Below are 13,866 nucleotides of genomic sequence, written 5' to 3'. Positions count from 1 at the left end.
ATGTATATTATTTAAATAAGTCAATGGCTCATTCAAGAAGTCATGTGACTAAAATTACACGTGAAAGGTCTTTTCAACTATCACAAAATGGGTTGGAGGAAGATAGTATCAAACCAGTTTGAAGGTAAGCTTTTTCCTAGTACTATTTGCTCATAATGAAAGGAAGGCATTAGGGTAGCTTGGTTTAAACATGTGACATAGGAATTGAAAATTTAAAGGGAGGTGTAGGAGGGTGCTACTTAGGCTACAAGGGGACAAAGTTTGGCTGACAAACTAGGTTGTAGCTAATAGTTACAACCCCTACTAAAACATTAACATGACTATATATTTTTTGAAAATCTAACTGTTGGATTGCATAACTTTTTACTACAAAAACTTGAAATTTAAATATTTGATTGCTAACATAACTATTGATCTTTGATTTTATGGAAATTTTGCAAGCATGAAAAATATAAGAAGAAAATGTAATCTAATAGTGGATTTGTCAAAATTCTCATTTAATAAAAAGATATTGAATAAAGTTGTAGAAATTCGTTGCAATCAAGTTTATAACCAAATTTTGTCTAGTTACAAGCCCATTGGTGAAATGGAGATTTGGAACATATGGCAATGAATCTGCTACATGATCTTAGTCAACTCTGAACACATTTCACAAACAAAACCAGAAGAAAAAATTATTGTCCAAAAACAATTAATTAAATGAGATATTTTGTGTATGATTTTTCAAATCTCTACACTTCTATTTTTTTAATAAAGAAATACAAATAATTTCTTCTAAGTTGAATTCAGAAGTGCTAAATAGTTTGTTTTGGACTTGTATCATATACCTAAGCCCATATTGTACATCCAAAATGTAGGAAAGGAAATATTTCAATTATTGATATTCTTTCTTATTAGTTAAAGAAAACTTTTGACATGATAAAATTTAAATATATAGTACAGGCAAAAAAGAAAATAAAAGGAAGAAGATAAAATTTAGTTCTTATGAAAGTGTTTACTAAAACATTTGTACCACAACTCTAAAGTATACTTTGCAAATATAGCTAAGCTACTCCCTAAAAACCCAAGGATACAGTTCAAATATCATGCATAGACAAAAAGAAAATAAAAGGAAGAAAAAATTTAGTTCTTATGAAAGTGTTTACTAAAACATTTGTACCACAACTCTAAAGTATACTTTGCAAATATAGCTAAGCTACTCCCTAAAAACCCAAGGATACAGTTCAAACATCATGCATAGACAGGGAAAGAATCTTATGCATGATAGGGCGCGCTTTACACATGGTTTCCAATGGTACAACTTTTGGCATGGTTATTCCATTACCTTCAATCATGTCAACTTTTTCATTAGTTACTCTTTCCCACTCAAAGCACTGAATCAGTGATCCCAATGTCAAGCTTACTATACATTAGGCAAGGCCTGCCCCAAGACAGGCCCTCCTCACCAATCCAAAAGCCGTTAACTTATATGGGTCGCATGCACCAATTTCAAACCTTTCAAGTTTAAAACTAGTGGTATCTTCCCACAATTCAAGATCTCTATGTATGGCCCATCCATTGACCAATAAAATTGTGTCACGTGGTATATCATATTCTTTGATGGTACAATCATTAGAAGAGAAATGAGGTACTAACAAGGGGGCAGCAGGGTACAATCGAAAGGTCTCTGAGATGATACATTGAAGATAGTGTAATTTAGAAACATCTGGTTCATCTATTAATTTCTCTTGTCCAATTTGATTGACCAAGTCTACCCTAGCCTTCTCAAAATATCAGGATGATTAATCAAATTGGACATTACCCATTCTAATACAACTGCTGATGTGTTAGTTCCTGCAAGTATCAAGTCTTGCACAAAATGTGTTTAAAACAATTAGAAAAAAATGAAATAAACAAAGGATTGATTCAATACTCTATGAAAAAAATCACTTTCATAGAAAAATATAATCTTACCAGAAAGAAAGGAAAAATTGGGGAAGTTTTCTAACAATTAGCTATAATCAGGTTAATTTTAAGTGATAGTCAATCAATAATCATATTTTTTGTGATGTCTCATGTCTATGATTCGAGCCCACCTCCCCACTCTCCTATTATCTACCCATAAAAAAGCTGTATTAACTTAATTATGTCTAAGGGTTTTCAAGTAGTAGCCATGTGGTAATAAGATTGTTTGTGGTATCCTATCTCTATGTTTTGACCATAATTTCCTTCTTATCTACCTATCAAAATCATTCAACTATGTGTAACATGTAAATCTTTTATAAAAAATCTAAAATATAAAGAAACATCTAAAAACAAATGTGTAACTTGTCAAAGAATGATATGATTTTGGGATCATTAAACCCCTCCATTATTTACCCCCCAAAAAAAAAAAAAAAAAAAATCTAATATTTGCCATCAAAATATAAATCATAAAGCCATGCTATGAAGTATATATCAACAATTCACTCTCTCTCTCTCTCTCTCTCTCTCTCTCTATATATATATATATATTTATATATGACCCTAAAAAAGGTAAAACTATATATATGTAAAGGAGGCATGGCTCATGGATTTTTTTTTCTCTCTCCTTGAATAAAAAATGTCATACATGAATTTCATGTGATTTTTTTTAATAGTGTAAGAACTTCTAAACTTATTAAGAAACTTTAAAAAACTTTAATTATTGAAAACACAATTCACTTTAAAAATCTATCTAAAATGATCTTGAAAATTTTTTTTTTTTTTTGGATATATGATTTTAATTGTGCTTTTCTTATAAATAGAATTCCATTTTTTTTTTATATATATAATTCTTCATTTAAAAATATATTTCATATATTTTTAATCTAGTACGGCTAAGTTTTTTCCAACACACACACATATTCAATAAGTCTAGAACCACCATAATTCATAAAGTATTTCAAAACTCCTAATGACACAAATTGATAATGATAGATGATAAAGTTATTTTAATCATGAATTCAAATGAGAATCAATAAAAATTTATTAGCTTTATTGTTATGACAAATATTATGAAAATCGTTGTGTCTATAATATTGTAGACAAAATTTAGTTACAAAATTGGTTGTAGTCTAAGGCTACAACCTTACTCAATATCTATTTATTGGAGGTGAATTTTGACAAATTCACCATTGGATTACATTTTCTTTTTATATTCTTCATGCTTGCAAAATTTCTAGTAAATTCAAGATCAACAGCTATGTCATCAATAAATTTTTTAAATTGCAAGTTTTTGTAGTTTAAAATTTTGTATAAAATATAAACTTATAGATTATATAGTAAATAATATCTAACTGACACAAAATTTGATATGTGTATTGTAGGGTGACGAATTTGGGGCTCAGGCCCAACAGGCGGGAGATTCTGGCCCAAAAGTCCCTCAACAATGAATTTGTAGAGAGTAGGTTATAGAACTAGGTCTTTGACAGGAGAAACGAAGTTACGACCAAGCCATGCAACCAGTTGGACGTAGGGATATTCCTTCAAACTTTTGGAGTAACGGTCCCTAAGGCTGTTCCTGCTACTTCTCTCTCTTTTCTCCTTCTTTCTCCTTTCTTCTTTCTGCTTGCGATCCCTTTTCCATGGGGATCTCCTTCCCTTATATAGCATCCTTCCTGAGATCATGTCCCTACACTTGTCAGTCATCCGATCCTCCACTCGAGTGCCTGTCCCATAGGTCATCCTCCCTCCTTTCTGTGAGTTGCACTGGCCAAGATCATTCTGCGTTCCTGTCCCTTCCACATTAATGCGGCTGGAAAAGTAGTTCCTTGGCATTTAATGCGGCAGTTGTGATTGTCCCCCCCCCCCCTTCCTGAGTGTCATGCACTGTTTCTTCGTATTGGGTGAACTTTCGCCAGGTATGGGGTGCAAATTGGACACTTACTTGGTGAGTCCGAGGAGGTGTTCCTCCTCGGACGCCCCTTAGCAGGCCCGGCCCATCATGATTGGGACGGGATATCCTACGCCCATGCCTTTTATTCTTTATCGTGGTTGGGCTTGGTACATGAGCTACGGCCCAACATCAACTGACAGACTTTACCCACCACAATAGCCCCTCAAAATGCCGGCCTTTTTTGAGTCCGAGGAAAAAAGGCGGGATTTTGATACTCACTAGACGGCTCGTGGCGAACCACTGCTTCACACGTGGAAGGGGGAAGGCACGCCTTTACGTGCTTCATTAATGCTGTGGGCAGTTGGTGACTCAGGGGGAAGTAACCGCAGCTTTTGAGGTTTTACACTCGCTCAATCCAACGGTTGGAGGCAGGATCTACGGTGGACAGCGTCTCGCATGCCTTAGACGCGAGCGCGTCTGTTCGACTTCTACCGAGTATAATAGGTCTTGAGGGCGTTCGTCTCTCATTTTTGACGAGCTTTCCAATATTCAGAACTTCTGAGAGCCTATTCCTTCAGTCTGTTCTTGCTTCCGCTGCCATTCTCTTGAAGACTCCTTCGAACCTCTTACCCGTAAGTTCGCGCTTCTTCTCCATTATTCTTCATTAATCATACTGCCTTCAAGTTGTTTTTAGGATTAGAGGGGATGGGTAGGCTTGAGAAACTGGTAGATTCTCCGGCCGGTATGGCGGGCTTCAGGGCGAAGTATCGTATCCCACCGGAGGTAGGGTTAGAGTACTGTCATCTGGAGGACATTTTGATGAAACGGAGAACAGAAGAAGTCGCAATTCCAATGATAGCCTTCGTGGAAGGAGGAATGACTATTCCGATGGGGAGAATAACTAGGGACTATCTGCGTGGTCATAGGTTGGCCCCCCATCAATGCACCGCTAATGTATTCCGGATCCTGGGGTGTGTCGAAACCCTGAACGATCAGATGAACCTCGGCCTCTCATGGCACGACGTGGTTCATCTTTACGAATGCCATAAGCTCGGCGACACATACTATCTAAAGTCTAGGGTTGACGCAGTGAGGTTAATATCTTGCCTTTCGAAGTCTAGCAAAGGCTTGAAGGACGACCATTTGATCGTCTCCGGGCCATGGTCTGACGGCCCTCACTGTCCGACTAGGGAGGGAAAGCCAGGTGGGGTGTCATAGAATTAGATGCCGTGGGGAGGATTTTGGTTTCAAGCTCCTCCACCCCTTTTTCTTTTACTTGCTTTAGATTTGCTGGTTTGATTGCATGTCTCCTCGGACTAACATAAATCGTTTGACGGCCTTTGCAGACAAGAAGCTAACCACTCCTCGGCTGAGCCTAGTCAATGTCCCGGCTCTAAATTACCTCCTGAGGTCCGAGATTTTTGTTAGCGGGGACGGACAACTACGGTCGGCTCCTTTAATTTTGGATTATACTCCGCTCACTCGAGCCCAGGTAGAAGCCGGACAAGCTATAAGGGCCGGTAGTCCGAGATTAGCACGGATTGACGTGTCCATACCAGGGTTCCTCGCTGATACAGACTTGCCTCCAATTCAGTTACCTCCCCAACGCGTTTTTCCCCTAGTAGTTATCCCAGAGGTGGAGTCCGGCTCTTCGCATTCATCCTTAGAGGATCAGATAGACCGGTTCCAATTTACTGAGGAAGGGGAGGCTTCGGTTAGAGTAGTAGAGATCTCCGACTCTGACGCTGATTTGGACCGTGCCTCAGCGGCTTCTGGTACTGGTTTGGTCATCGCACAGCCTGACCTTAGCGAGGACACAGAGGAAGAAGAAGGAATGGACCTCCAGCCGAGGACTGGCCTCAGGGGTCTTTTATCCAACAGGTCCAAAGGGCAGACCTCTAAGGAGATCTCGAAAGGACAGGTCATCTCCAAAGCCCCCGCTCTTCCTCCCCCTCCCTCGTCGGGCGCGGCGCTGAAGCCTATGCCTAATCTAAAGTGAAAAAGGCCTGTAGAAGAGGCAGAGGAGGGAGAGGTTGCCCGCGAGAAGGCCGGGCCTAAAAAGAAGGGCAAGGAAACGAAAGAGCCCCGGGAAAAAAGAACAAGGTCCACTGAGAGCCGAGATGAGGCGGTCACTCAAAGGGGACCTCGGACATGGTCTCCTCGGATCGAGCTAGATGGCGCTCAAATCCTCTGGGATGCGACCCTATGGGAGTCTCAGCGTGAGCCAGCTTCGTTCTTGGCTGAAGCGTTGCAGCAACCTCTTCTCTTGCCCCGTGATATGGAAGGCCTCAGGAAGATTCGTCAACCAGAACTTTTCATGTCACTGAAGAGGGACATGGCTGTGGTAAGTGGAATCTTCTATCTTATCTTTGTGTTGAGAACCTTCTTATCGTCTTATCTTGGTATCGTCTTCATTTCCGTCTGAGTGCAGGTCACCCAACAAATTTATGTTGCTGAGGAATGGGCCAAACAAGCTCGTGAGGATGTACATAGGGAGGCTCAGTCCCGTGCTACAGCTAAGAGGGCCGCGAGCGATCTCAAACGTGATCTTGATCATCAGGATCATGAGCTAAAAGAGGTGAAGAAGGCCAATGCGAGTGCAGAGGCTGGCCTGAAGACTGCTGAAAAGCAAACCGAAGAGCTGCGCAAGTAGCTCCGACACTCTGAGGAAAAACTGTCAGCGGAGCAACAAGCGGTTTCGGAGCTTAAGGCTGAGCTTGCAAGGGCTAAGGAGGAAGCCCGCTTGTCCAGGGAGGTTGCCGAGAAGGCTGTGGCGGCTTCGTATGAACGTGGGGTTCACGATACTGAGGAAAGGTTGACTGAGGAAGTCGCCACTGTCTGCAGGGATTATGTCACCTCGACCTGGGGATTGGCCATGGATAGGGCAGCCGTCCCCGCAGATTCTGATCTCAGGAAAGCTGAGAACATCTTTTACCCTGCGGAGATACGTGAGACTCCTGGGGAGGTCGCTTCCACTGAACCTCTTCCAGCAGATTCCCCCATTCCCGAGACTGGAGGCATGGAGCAAGCTACGCAGGGCCAGTCACCCGAGGACAATCTTCGCATCAGCGAGATCCTTGCCCAGGCCCAGGAGATCGCCCCGGAGAACCCAGCAGTGGATGATCAGCCCGCCCCAACTCAGGGCCCTTAGGGACGTGGAATAGGAATTCGTCTGTCCCGCTTTTGTACTTTGTTTTGTTTGATCCTTGCTAATATTTCTGAACTGAATTACTTTGAACATTATATGACAAAAGTTATTTAATTACATATATCGCTGCTTTACTTTATTTTGTTTTCATCATGAATGGATATCGGTCTTACCCTTTTACTGCTTAAAGTCGAACAATAATGAATAAAGACGTTAAAATTGCGACACTTTGTAGTCGAGCAACAACGATTACAATGCTGATTTTTCCCAAGTCCGTGGCTAAGAATCCGCACAGGACTTGGCTTCCCTTTAACGCTTTTCGTGAATCATAAACGGTTAACCCTTGATGAAAGAATTGTGTGGTTAATTTCCCCCAAGTCTGTGGTTCGAGGAGCCATGCAGGACTTGGGTTCTGTTTAACGCTTATTGAGATTGTTGCGCGGTTAATTTCCCCCAAGTCTGTGGTCCGAGGAGCCATGCAGGACTTGGGTTCTGTTTAACGCTTACTGAGATTGTTGCGCGGTTAATTTCCCCCAAGTCTGTGGTCCGAGGAGCCATGCAGGACTTGGGTTCTGTTTAACGCTTACTGAGATTGTTGCGCGGTTAATTTCCCCCAAGTCTGTGGTCCGAGGAGCCATGCAGGACTTGGGTTCTGTTTAACGCTTACTGAGATTGTTGCGTGGTTAATTTCCCCAAAGTCTGTGGTCCTAGGAGCCATGCAGGACTTGGGTTCTGTTTAACGCTTACTGAGATTGTTGCGCGGTTAATTTCCCCCAAGTCTGTGGTCCGAGGAGCCATGCAGGACTTGGGTTCTGTTTAACGCTTACTGAAAATTGCTGCGGGGTTAATTTCCCCCAAGTTTGTGGTCCGAGGAGCCATGCAGGACTTGGGTTCTGTTTAACGCTTACTGAAAATTGCTGCGTGGTTAATTTCCCCCAAGTCTGTGGTCCGAGGAGCCATGCAGGACTTGGGTTATGTTTAACGCTTACTGAAAATTACTGCGCGGTTAATTTCCCCCAAGTCTGTGGTCCGAGGAGCCATGCAGGACTTGGGTTCTGTTTAACGCTTACTGAAAATTGCTGCGCGGTTAATTTCCCCCAAGTCTGTGGTCCGAGGAGCCATGCAGGACTTGGGTTCTGTTTAACGCTTACTGAAAATTGCTGCGTGGTTAATTTCCCCCAAGTCTGTGGTCCGAGGAGCCATGCAGGACTTGGGTTCTGTTTAACTCTTATTGAGAATTGTACAGTAGAACGACATCAAGTAAAATATTCTTCATTAATAAAAGTACCTTTTCAGGTTATTTACATTCCATGGACGTGGCACTACACGTTCGTCCAAGTCTTCCAAATAGTACGCTCCAATGCCAGCCATAGAGGTGATACGGTATGGACCCTCCCAGTTTGGCCCGAGTTTTCCCCATGCAGGGTTCCTCGCATTGCCCAGGACTTTCCTCAGCACTAGGTCCCCAGGCGTCAACGGTCTTGACTTCACCTTGGCGTCATAGCCCCGCTTGAGCTTTTGCTGATACTGAGCTAGATGCACCATCGCGCAATCCCTTCTCTCTTCAAGGAGGTCCAAGCTTTTCTCTAGAAGCCCGTTGTTAACAATAGGGTCGAATGTAGTAGTCCTCTGGGAGGGAAAGTTTATCTCTAATGGGATGACGGCCTCGGCCCCGTAGGTCAACGAAAAGGGGGTTTCTCCCGTGGATCGGCAGGGCGTGGTGCGATACGTCCACAAAACATGGGCGAGCTCTTCAATCCACCTCCCTTTCGCGTCGTCTAACCTCCTCTTCAGCCCATTCACTATGGTTTTGTTAACTGCCTCGGCTTGTCCGTTACTCTGCGGATAGGCTGGTGTAGAGTACCTGTTGACAATCCCCAATTCACTGCAATATTCCCTAAAGGCCTTGCTATCAAATTGCAGGCCATTGTCCGGGATTAGGGTGTGTGGGGTGCCGAATCGGGTGACAATGGTTTCCAGATAAACTTCTTGACATCAACATCCCTAATGTTTGCCAGCGCCTCAGCCTCAACCCATTTCGTAAAGTAATCGGTGCCGACGAGAAGAAACTTCTTGTTCCCGGCAGCTTTGGGGAACGGACCTAATATGTCTAGGCCCCATTGTGCAAATGGCCAAGGGCTGGACAATGGGTTAAGTACCCCACCGGGCTGATGTATATTCGGAGCGAACCGTTGGCATTGGTCACACTTCTTCACATATTCCAGAGCTTCCTTATGCATGCTTGGCCACCAGTAACCCAGCGTCATAGCCCTGTGGGAGAAGGACTGGCCCCCCGTATGGCTCCCACAAATCCCCTCGTGCAACTCCTCCAGAATGAGTTCAGTTGCGCCTGGGTGTACACACAGCAAGTATGGCCCCGAGAATGAACGTCTGTAGAGCTTGGAGTCCTCGGACAACCAGAATCGAGAAGCTCTCCTCCGGATTTTGTCGGCCTCGACCTTGTCGTTTGGTAAGGAATCATTCTTCAAGAATTGGACAAGAGGGTCCATCCAGCTTGGCCCCTCGCCGACATTGTGTATCCGAATACCTTTAGCCTCCTCTTCCGTGGGGCGGCAGAGGTCCTCGACCAAGATAACCCGCGGAAGGGGCTGAGCCGCGGATGTGGCCAGTGTTGCCAGAGAATCGGCGTGAGTATTCCCGCTTCTGGGTATATGCATTAAACGGAAGTCGTCGAAGTGGGCGCGTAGGCGTTTAGCTCGGGCAAGATACCGTTGCATTCTTTCGTCTTTCGCCTCCAATTCCCCGCTTACTTGCCCCACTATGAGTCTTGAATCCGAGAATATGCTCGCGCATTTCCCACCCAGCTTCCGGATCATCGACATCCCTTCTAGCAGTGCTTCATACTCAGCTTCGTTATTCGTTGCTGGGAATCCCAGTCTCAACGACTTCTCCAGGGTTATACCTTCGGGAGAGATTAGAACGAGCCCCACTCCGGACCCCTTTTAGTTCGCTGCACCATCAATGTATGCTCTCCACTCATCGTGCTCTTGCACAGAAATCGTGCTGACCAGTCTCCTATCATTATTCGGTGATTCCGACACGTCCACCCCTTCCACGGTTGGCTCCGCAAATTCAGCTACCAGATCAGCGAGGACTTGACCTTTTATGGCGATGCGTGGCATATATCTGATGTCAAAGGCGCTTAAGATGGTTCCCCACTTAGCGATTCTCCCAGTGTAGTCGGCGCTGCGGAGGACTGATTTCAATGGAAGTTGGGTTAGCACAACCACTGTATGCGCCTGAAAATAGTGGGGAAGCTTCTTTGTAGCTTGCACGACAGCCAATATTGCCTTTTCGAGGGGGAGATACCGGGTCTCTGCCTCCTGTAGCGACTTGCTTACGTAGTACACGGGCCGTTGCGTGCCGTTGTCCTCTCGGATCAGTACTAGGCTGACTGCATGATCGGCGACTGCGATGTATGCATAGAGTACCTCGTCGGCCTCGGGACTGGACATGATCGGAGGTCGGGCGAGGTATTCCTTGAGCTGTTGGAAAGCCACGTCACACTCCTCAGTCCACTCGAAACCCTTCCACTTGTGCAATAGGAGGAAAAAAGGTCGGCATCGGTCCGCCGAGTGGGAGATGAAACGGTTCAAAGCTGCTATCATGCCGGTAAGCTTCTGGACTTCTTTGGGATTCCGAGGCGGTTGCATACTACGAATGGCCCTTATTTGGTCAGGGTTAACTTCGATCCCCCGATGGGTTACCATGTAGCCAAGGAATTTTCCCGATCCCACTCCAAATGAACACTTGGATGCGTTCAGTCGCAGCCTGTACCTTCTCAGGATGTGAAACACCTCGTCAAGGTCCCTGATGTGGTCAGTCACCAATTTGCTCTTTACTACCATATCGTCTATATACACCTCGACAGTTTTTCCCATCTGTTGTTCAAACATCCTAGTCATCATCCTTTGATAGGTCGAACCGGCATTCTTCAGGCCAAAAGGCATCACCTTGTAATGATAGTTGCCAATTGGGGTGACAAAGGCAGTTTTTTCCTGGTCTTCCGTGGCCAAGGATATCTGATGGTAGCCCTGGAAAGCGTCCAAAAAACTCATTCGGGGATGCCCGACAGTTGCGTCAACCAGTCGGTCTATTCGCGGCATTGGGAAAGGATCCTTCGGGCAAGCCTTGTTTAAGTCCGTGAAGTCCACACAGACTCGCCATTTCCCGCTCTTCTTCTTCACCACGACTGTGTTCGCCAACCATTCGGGGTAGAACACTTCCTTGATAGCCCCAGCTCTTTTCAATTTCGCCACTTCTTCCCTCACAGCGTCTGCATGCTCCCTTGACGGGCGCCGAGGGGGCTGCTTCTTTGGGGTAATAGCTGGATTAACGTTAAGGTGATGGCGTATTAGGTCTGAGTCAACCCCAGGGGCTTCATAAGGATCCCAAGCGAATACATCCTCATTTCGACGCAGAAAATCAATTAGCGCCGACTTAACCTGTGCTGGTAGCTCCGAGCCAATCTAGAAAAACCTTTCGGGGTCTGATCCGACGAGCACTTTCTCTAGCTCTTCACAACTCACCTCCATGTCCGGTCCTTCATTACCTGCAACTAGGACCGGGGTTCTTGATTGCTATAAGGCATTCTCGGTTGAAGTGGAAGGCGCGTCGCTTAATCGTCGAGCAATGGTCGATACCATGCATCGCCTGGCCATTCCTTGATCCCCCACTATCTCTTTGATTCGGCCCTCTGAGGGATACTTCACTTTCTGGTTCAGGGTAGACGACACAGCCCCTAGCGTATGAAGCCATGGCCGTGCCACAATAGCCGTGTAGGGTGAGTATGCGTCCACCACAACGAAGTCCACTTCCACTATTTCTATGTCTGTTTGCACAGGCAATCTGATCATGCCCTTAGGGATGACGATTTTTCCCTCAAAGCTAAGCAGAGGAGTATTGTATGGCGACAGGTCCTCCTGCTTTAAATTCAGCCCTTTATATAGGTCCGGGTACATCACCTCTACGGCGCTGCCCTGATCAACTAACACCATCCTCACGTCATAACCTCCTATTTTGAGTGTCACGACTAGGGCGTCGTCATGGGGCTGAATAGTTCCCTCCTTGTCCTCTTCCGTGAATCCAATTAATGGCACTCTCCCTCTAGCCCTCTTGGATTCCCTTTCGCTTGGCTCTGTCGGGAACCTACCTACTGACATTACTCTGAATGGGCCGGAACCGGTTCTCCCAGGTGCGGCAAGAATGACATTTATCGTGCCGATGGGTGGCCTCAAGGTGCTTTGCCTGGTATCGACATTTGACTGCTCAGGGCGTTGCAACAGATGCCCTAACTTTCCTTCTCGGACGAGTCGATCCACATAGTTCTTCAGATTCTTACATTCGTCCGTGACGTGGCCGGGCTCTTGGTGATACGCACAATATAGGTTCTGATTGCGTTTTGAGGGGTCACCTGCCATCCTATTTGGCCATTGAAAAAAAGGCTCGTGCTTTATTTTTTCCATGATCACGTGTAATGGCTCTCGGAACACAGCGTGGACTACCTGAGCCCCTGTAGATCCCGATTGTTCTGTATAATCTCTTCTCGGCTTATTACTGTTACTGAAACGGTCCGACTTGAAGTCCCTTCTCTCCTGGGGGACAAACTTCGCCTTTCCCTTCCCGGTTTGCTGGTCCTCCTCGACCCTCTTATACTTGTCTATCCTGTCCATAAGTTGCCGCACGCTGGTGGCTGGCTTCCCTGTGAGAGACTTTCTCAAGCCATGCTCTGTCGGCAAGCCCCTTTTAAAGGCACTGATGGCGACGTCATCGTGACTTCCTTCTACCTCATTGTGCACCTCCCAATATCTGTCCGAGTAGGCCTTTAGCGTTTCTCCTTCTCGCATGGACAGAGATAAAAGGGAATCGAGGGGCCGAGGGACTCTAGTGCTGGTGATGAAGCGGGAGCCAAAGGCCTGCGTCAACTGTTTAAAGGAGTCTATAGAGTTTGGTGGGAGGGCATCAAACCATCTCATGGCCAGGGGCCCCAGGCTAGAGGGAAACACTTTACACATTAACGCCTCGTCCCTAGAGTGAACGGCCATCCTTTGGTTGAACTGGCTCACGTGCTCCACTGGGTCAGTTCGACCATTGTACAGGGTAAACGTTGGCTGATTAAATCGCCGAGGGAGCACCGCCCGCTCTATTCTACGGGTAAATGGCGACTGGGAGATTCGATCCAGGGCCTTGCTCATGGCGTCATTGACTAAGCCTTGGTAAGGTGGGCTTTTGCGGCCGCGTTTGTGAGGCCTCTCTTCCTCATAGGAGAACGTCTCGCTCGGGGGGGTCCTCGTCCTTCGTCTGTATTCATCATCCTCACCACTGCTAGTATCCGAAATGGGCAAAGGACGTTTTTGTTGGGCTCGCCGCAGCCTTCTCTTCAAATCCTCAATCTCTTGCTGCAGAGCCTTCTGCTCGTTGTGCTGGTGGGATGCATGGTCTTTCCCTTTCGAGCGACTTCTACTCGTGTGAGCGGTGTTCACACTGCCCTCTCGTTGATCATTTTGGTCTTTTGCTCGTTCAAGGTTTACAAAGTTGTCCTGTCGTTGAGATTCAGTACGTCCGGTTTGGCGCGGACCTGATCCTTCCATCCCTTGCTGTTTCACTTGTCGAGACACAAGTTCTTCCCACAGACGGCGCCAATTGTAGGGTGACGAATTTGGGGCTCAGGCCCAACAGGCGGGAGATTCTGGCCCAAAAGTCCCTCAACAATGAATTTGTAGAGAGTAGGTTATAGAACTAGGTCTTTGACAGGAGAAATGAAGTTACGACCAAGCCATGCAACCAGTTGGACGTAGGGATATTCCTTCAAACTTTTGGAGTAACGGTCCCTGAGGCTGTTCCTGCTACTTCTCTCTCTTTT

Source organism: Quercus robur, chromosome 7 (genome assembly GCF_932294415.1).
Source record: "Quercus robur chromosome 7, dhQueRobu3.1, whole genome shotgun sequence".
Lineage (NCBI taxonomy): Eukaryota > Viridiplantae > Streptophyta > Magnoliopsida > Fagales > Fagaceae > Quercus > Quercus robur.
The sequence above is the reverse complement of the archived record's forward strand: the minus strand, read 5'-3'. Positions refer to the sequence as shown.